This window comes from Vombatus ursinus, unplaced genomic scaffold (genome assembly GCF_900497805.2).
Source record: "Vombatus ursinus unplaced genomic scaffold, bare-nosed wombat genome assembly UNPS02014781.1, whole genome shotgun sequence".
NCBI classification, from domain to species: Eukaryota; Metazoa; Chordata; class Mammalia; order Diprotodontia; family Vombatidae; genus Vombatus; species Vombatus ursinus.
Window position 1 is genome coordinate 26,394,309 of NW_020954559.1, and position 6,136 is coordinate 26,400,444.

Consider the following 6,136-nt stretch of genomic DNA (forward strand, 5'->3'; position numbering starts at 1 on the left):
GATAGATAGATAGATAGATAGATAGATAGATAGATAGATAGATAGATAGATAGATAGATAGATAGAAGGCACTGGATGAGGTGAAGATGAAGGGGTGCTATGTGAAGAATAAAATTAAGGGGAGAGAAAGGATAAAGGGAGAGGCAGAATGGGGTAAATTATCTCACATAAAACAGACAAGAAAAGGCTTTTACAGTGGAGAGGAAGTGGGGGAAGGTGAGAAGGAATGAGTGAATTTTATTCTCATCAGATTTGGATTAAGGACATAATAACACACACACGCAATTGAGTATTGACCTCTGTCTTACTGTTCAGGAAAATAGCGGGGAAGGGCATAGGAGGAGGGAATGATAGAGAAGAGGGCAGATTAGGGGAGGGGGTTATCAGAAGCAAACACTTCTGAGGAGGCACATGGTCAAAAGAGAGAATACAATAAACAGGGGGCAGGATAGTATGAAGGGAAATACAGTTAGTTTTTCACAACATGACTGCTATGGAAGTGTTTTGCATGGCTACACATGTATAACCTGTATCAAGTTGCTTGCCTTCTCAATGAGGGTAAGTGGGGAGGGAGGAAGGGAGAAAATTTAGAACCCAAAGTTTTAAAAACAAATGTAAAAAATTGTTTTCACATGCAACTGGGAAATAAGATATAGAGGCAATAAGGTATACAAATTTATCTTGCCCTACAGGAAAAGAGAAGGGGAAGGGGGTGCAGATAGAAGGGAGGGCAGATTAGGGGAAGGGGTATTCAGAATGCATGCCATCTTGGGTTGGAGAGGGGAAAGATGGAGAGAAAATTTGGAACTCTAAATCTTGTGGAAGTGAATGTTGAAAACTAAAAATAAATAAAATGTGCAGATTAAAAATATGTCTCCTTTTTGCCTATTTTTCCAAATATTTTATATAATACTGGAATTAATTGTACTTTAAATATTTGATAGAATGCACTTTTAATTCCATCTGGCCCTGGATATTTTTCTTACAGCCTTAATAGATTACTTGTTCAATTTCTTTTTCTAAGATAATGTTATGTAATCATCCTTTTTCCTCTTTTGTTTAACTATTGAATTTATATTTTTTGTAAATATTTATCCATTTCACTTAGATTGTTCAATTTAATGGCATATAATTTGGAAAAATAGATTCTAATAATTGCTTTAATTTCCTCTTCATTGGTGTTGAATTCACTCTTTTCATTATTTATTCAGGTAATTTGGATTTCTTCTTTCCTTTTTTTTCAAATCAAATTAACCAATAGTTTACCTACTTCATTCTCTTTTTCATAAAGGCAATTTATATTTTTATTTATTAGTTCAATGCTTTTTGTTTTCACTTTAAATTTCATTAATCTCTTCTTTGATTTTCAGAATTTCTAATCTGGTGTTTAATCTGGCATATTTTTATTTTTATTTTTGTTTTTATGGGGTTTTTTTCAGTTACATGTCCAATTCATTGATGCCCTCTTTCTCTAATTTTTTTTGGATGTAAGAGTTTAGAGATATAAATTTTCTCCTAAGTACTGCTTTGGCTGCATCCAATAAATTTTGGTATGTTGTCTCATTGTGTTCATTCTCTTTACTTTTTTCATGATATAGTCACTAATAACAATATTAAAATAAATTATGAATGTATCTTTTAAAACCAATATGCATGAAATAGATCTTCTTATTCTGAAGCTCTTCCTTTTTAAAACTTTTTTTCACAATAATTTCTTATGATGTCATGCTTTCACTCACATAAATGCTGCAATTTGAAGGAACATGCTGTCAGTGGGTTAGGGCTCCTGTGCTAATACTAATCCTTATAGATCTCTTGTAGGAGTATGGGAAGGTTCATATCCAGCTCTTTCCTTGATGACATGCTCTGTTACAATCAGGCTGAGATCTGTCATTTTCTGAAGCAATTCAGCAAACAGCTGGGAGCATTCAGGGTGGTAAAGCTTGAGCTGGAGCTCCAAGGCATCAAGCAAATTGTGCTAGATGACCTCATTGGGCTCTGCATTCAGCAAACCAGGGTAGTCTCCATTGAGGATAATGACAGTTGTAAATGTTGCTTGGTCTCTATCATCTAACTCCAGTGTATTGAACTTTACAGCAAGCTGAAACTTGGACTCTATAAAGTCACCAAAAGGTTTTCTCAGGCTCTCCAGAAACCCCCTCATCATGAATTCTTGACCTTCAGATATAAGAACCTCATCTTTATTCATCAAGGAGGCCAGCATGGTGTAGATGTTCTCGTGGACATTATATTTCAAGAATGTCACTTGGTCATTCAAATCAAGGTTAATAAAACCTGGAATGCTCTTGGCATCCTCAGTGATCTCCTGGACTGTCTCCATAGAGCACCACTGACACCCCTGGAAAATGTGGTTGGTTACTTCTTTGCTTTGCTCCTGCAGGGATGTAATATAGTTAAAGTTAATCTTGTCTTCTCCCATCATTAAGGAGTTCATGTCATAAGTAACAATTGGTTATTTGTCTGTCATCTTTCCTGTTAAGATCCCCCTCTCCTTGGCTTTGGTCCGAGGGAAGGAATGTGTGTATGAGTCATACAAATGTTTTGCCAGGGCCTAGAGGTTAAGCTGGTTGAGATCACTGGAGATCTCTGTCAACAGCTTCTCCTTCTCAGACTGTGGCATCTGCCTAAACCTGATTACATTATGGGACATCCCCACAGCAAGGCACTTCTAAAACTTACAATACTGACATTTGTTTCCATTTTTAGTGTGGATCTGACAGTTCAGATCACACCGATCATAAGTAAGTTTCAAATGGTCTTCACAAGTATGTACTCCATAGTGGAACCCAGAAATGTTATCCCCACAGACTCAGAATTTGATGGTCATGGTGATGTTAGAGAATTCTTCATGTGACTTATTGTAGAGCTGAGGTTTGTTTATTTGGCCTGTTTTTTTTTTCAGAATAATAAGGAGGGGATGGAGATTCCACTTTGAGAGCACTTGGGCACTCTTGGAGTTTTAGGTCATACTTGTAATCAAGAACCAATGGGTCAACCCTTTTGAATGGAATGTCTTCATAATGTGGGATGGAAATGCTGGGGAAGTCAACAGTGGTGAAGGTTTTGATATCAAAGGAGTGGGAATGGTCATCCATGACAGACTGATCCACCGAGCTGATCCCAAAGTTGGTGGGCTAAAATGGCATCTCTGTTTCAACCATGTCAATGCCTTAAAAGTTGAATCAATCTAGAAAACTATCTCTTGATTGTGCTTTCAACTTTTCCCTCTTCATATCTACTGTCAGTGGCATCACTGACTCCTGGTGTCCACCCTAGCTGAGCTAAACCAGATCTGGCAGCACTAGTGACTGTGATGGCTATTGTGGCTCTGGAGTGTCAGGAAGGGCATGCTCTTCCTGCCTGATCACAAGTGGAGTGAAAGACTGGGACTATGGGCAGAGGTTGAAGGCAGGATCCTGGACTGGGAGGGGACAAAGAAGGAGCAGAGAAGAGGGGATGGGGTGGAGAAGGAGGAAGATGAAGAATAGAAGGAGAAAAAGTTTGTCTTTCTCTTTAATGACATAATTGATTGTTTTTATGATTTGATCTTTGGCCCATTCATTCTTTAAAATTAGATTATTTAGTTTCCAAATAATTTCAACCTATCTTTCCCCTTCACTGTGGCCACTCTAGAAAAATGTGTATCCAGCTAAAACTTCAGTAAGCTGGCCTTCATCTGCAGCCTTGTTTTACTCAGGGCTGTTATTTGGATAGGGATACCTGCTGAGTTCTCCTGCAACAAGGGCTGTTCATCTTTCTGGTCTACTGGATTTTGTGTTGTCTATAAGTGTGTGCACATTCCATGTGCCAATGGTAAGTGGAATAATTTGTGTGTGTGTGTGTGTATGTGTGTGTATGTGTTTTGATCTTAGAGTGGGATTTCCCATGTGCTGTGGTAATCAAGACAGGTTTGGGTAAGCAATTTTTAGGGCACCTTTTCTAGCCCCTTGCTCACACCAGGAGGTGAGCAGTGCAATCCTTAAAATGCTGCTCAGAGAATTTAAGGGGGGGTGAAATAAGAAATGGGGTACAGAAATTCATCCTGCCCCACAGGAAAATAGAAGGGGGAGGGGATAAGAGAAGAGGGGGAGAAATAGAAGGGAAGGCAGATTAGAGGAAGGCGTGTACAGAATGCATGCCATCTTGGGGTAGAGGGAGGGATAAGATGGGGAGAAAACTTAGAACTCAAAATCTTGTGGAAGTGAATGTTGAAAACTAAAAATAAATAAATAAATGAATGAATGAATGAATGAACAAATAAATAAATAAAAGCAATTTAAGATACACACTCACTCACTCACACACACACACACACACACACACACACACACACACACAGAGCTCTTCAGACACCCAGGGGGTTGCCATATCCCATTGCTGCTTCCAGTGAGAAAATGACTCTATGGCCTGGGCTGCCTGTGTGCAAGATTGTGACTACAGCTCCCAGTGTATCTGCACTTGATGCTTTGTCACTTGTGTGACGTCACAGGACTTTGAGGTAGGTCAAGTGGTAAAATGGTATGGGTGATGTCTTTTGATTAGTGGGTAAATTGGATTTAAGTGAGGCAGAGTTGCATGAAGTTGTTGAGCTCACTCTCTTCTAGAGTCATCACAGTTCAGTGGCAGGACAAAATCAGGAAGACTGGTTATGTCTCAAGATACAATGGATGACCTTGGCATCTTTGCTGTCTAATCAAGCTCTAAGGGCTCTAAAGTGCTTGCTTCAGCTGCCTTCATGGCCACTAGAACAAATTGTTCTCATCTGCCCATCCCACCAGTGGAATTCTTCATATGCTTGGGGTAGATATCCCCCTAACTCATCAATGGATTTGAGACCCCTCAGTTACCCTAACCTGGTTCAGCCTATTTGCTGAAAAGGTTTACCAGGGTGTAGCCACTGTGCATGCTATAGCTTCTTGGAGCCACAGGTGAGAGTTAGGTGGAATAGTTGGACACAAAACATGGAAAGCAGCCCTGAAAAGGGCTCAGCAGCCATCACACTAGGGGTACCAGGCTTCCCTGAACATACCCTACACCCCTCTGAAGCTGAGATGAAATGAAGTACGAAGCAATTCTCTGCATTGCCAGAGCTAGCTCAGTGTTTGGGAAGTTCCAAAGGAAAGTATGGGAGAGATGAGGTATTAGACTGACTACCAAACTGAAGGTCTATAGAGCTGTTACACTAAGCTAATTGTTGTATGCCTGTGAAACCTTAACAGTATACCAGTGCCATGACAGGAAACTGAATTGCTTCAATGTAAATTGTTTTAGGAAAATTCTGAAATCACTTGGTAGGATAAGATACCAGACAGTGAATTCCTTTCTCAAACTAAACTACCAAGCACTCAAACTCTTCTTCAGAGAGTGCAGCTCTGATGCGCTGGCCACATTGTTCAAATGCAAAATGTACGCTTGCCAAAAAGACAATTTTGTGGAGATCTCACACAGGGCAAACACTCACATGGTGGTCAGAAGAAGCAACACAAGGTCTCTCTTAAGAACTTTAAAATTGATTGTGTGAAATGGGAGATACTGGCACAGGCTGCTCAGCACAGCATGAACACATTTGAGAAGGTGATGTCCTCTATGAGCAAAGCAGAATTGAAATCACTCAAAGGAAATGCAGGATCGCAAATTTAGAGAAACCTCCTCAAATGTTCTATTTGTGCCTGACCTGTGGTAGAGCATTTTGATCTCATATTGGTCTGATCAGACACAGTGGGACACACTGAAAATTTACTCTAGCATAGTGATGTCATTTTGGTCCTCTTCAAAAATGAGGGACAACAAAAAACTAATCTATCTTTCCACTGTGTTTTACTGAATGTAATTTTTTATGTAATTATGATCTGAAAAGAATGCATTTAATATTTCTGCCTTTCTAAATTTAATTGTGAGGTTGTTATACCCTAATAATACATGATAAATTTTTGTGGGTATCATATATTGTTAAGAAAAATGTAACTTTCTTTCTATTCCCATTCAATTTTCTCCAGAGGCCTATCATGTCAAAGTTTTCTAAAATTCTATTCATTTCCTTAATTCCTTTCTTATTTGTTTTATACTTAGATTTATCTAGTTCTGAGATGAGGATATTGAGGTCCCCAAGAGTATA

General features: G+C 39.0%; 1 pseudogene; it reads right to left on the reverse strand.

The window, feature by feature from the left end:
* Positions 1 to 1,797: 1,797 nt before the first annotated feature.
* On the reverse strand, positions 1,798 to 3,182 carry LOC114046287 (annotated as a pseudogene).
* Positions 3,183 to 6,136: the final 2,954 nt, after the last annotated feature.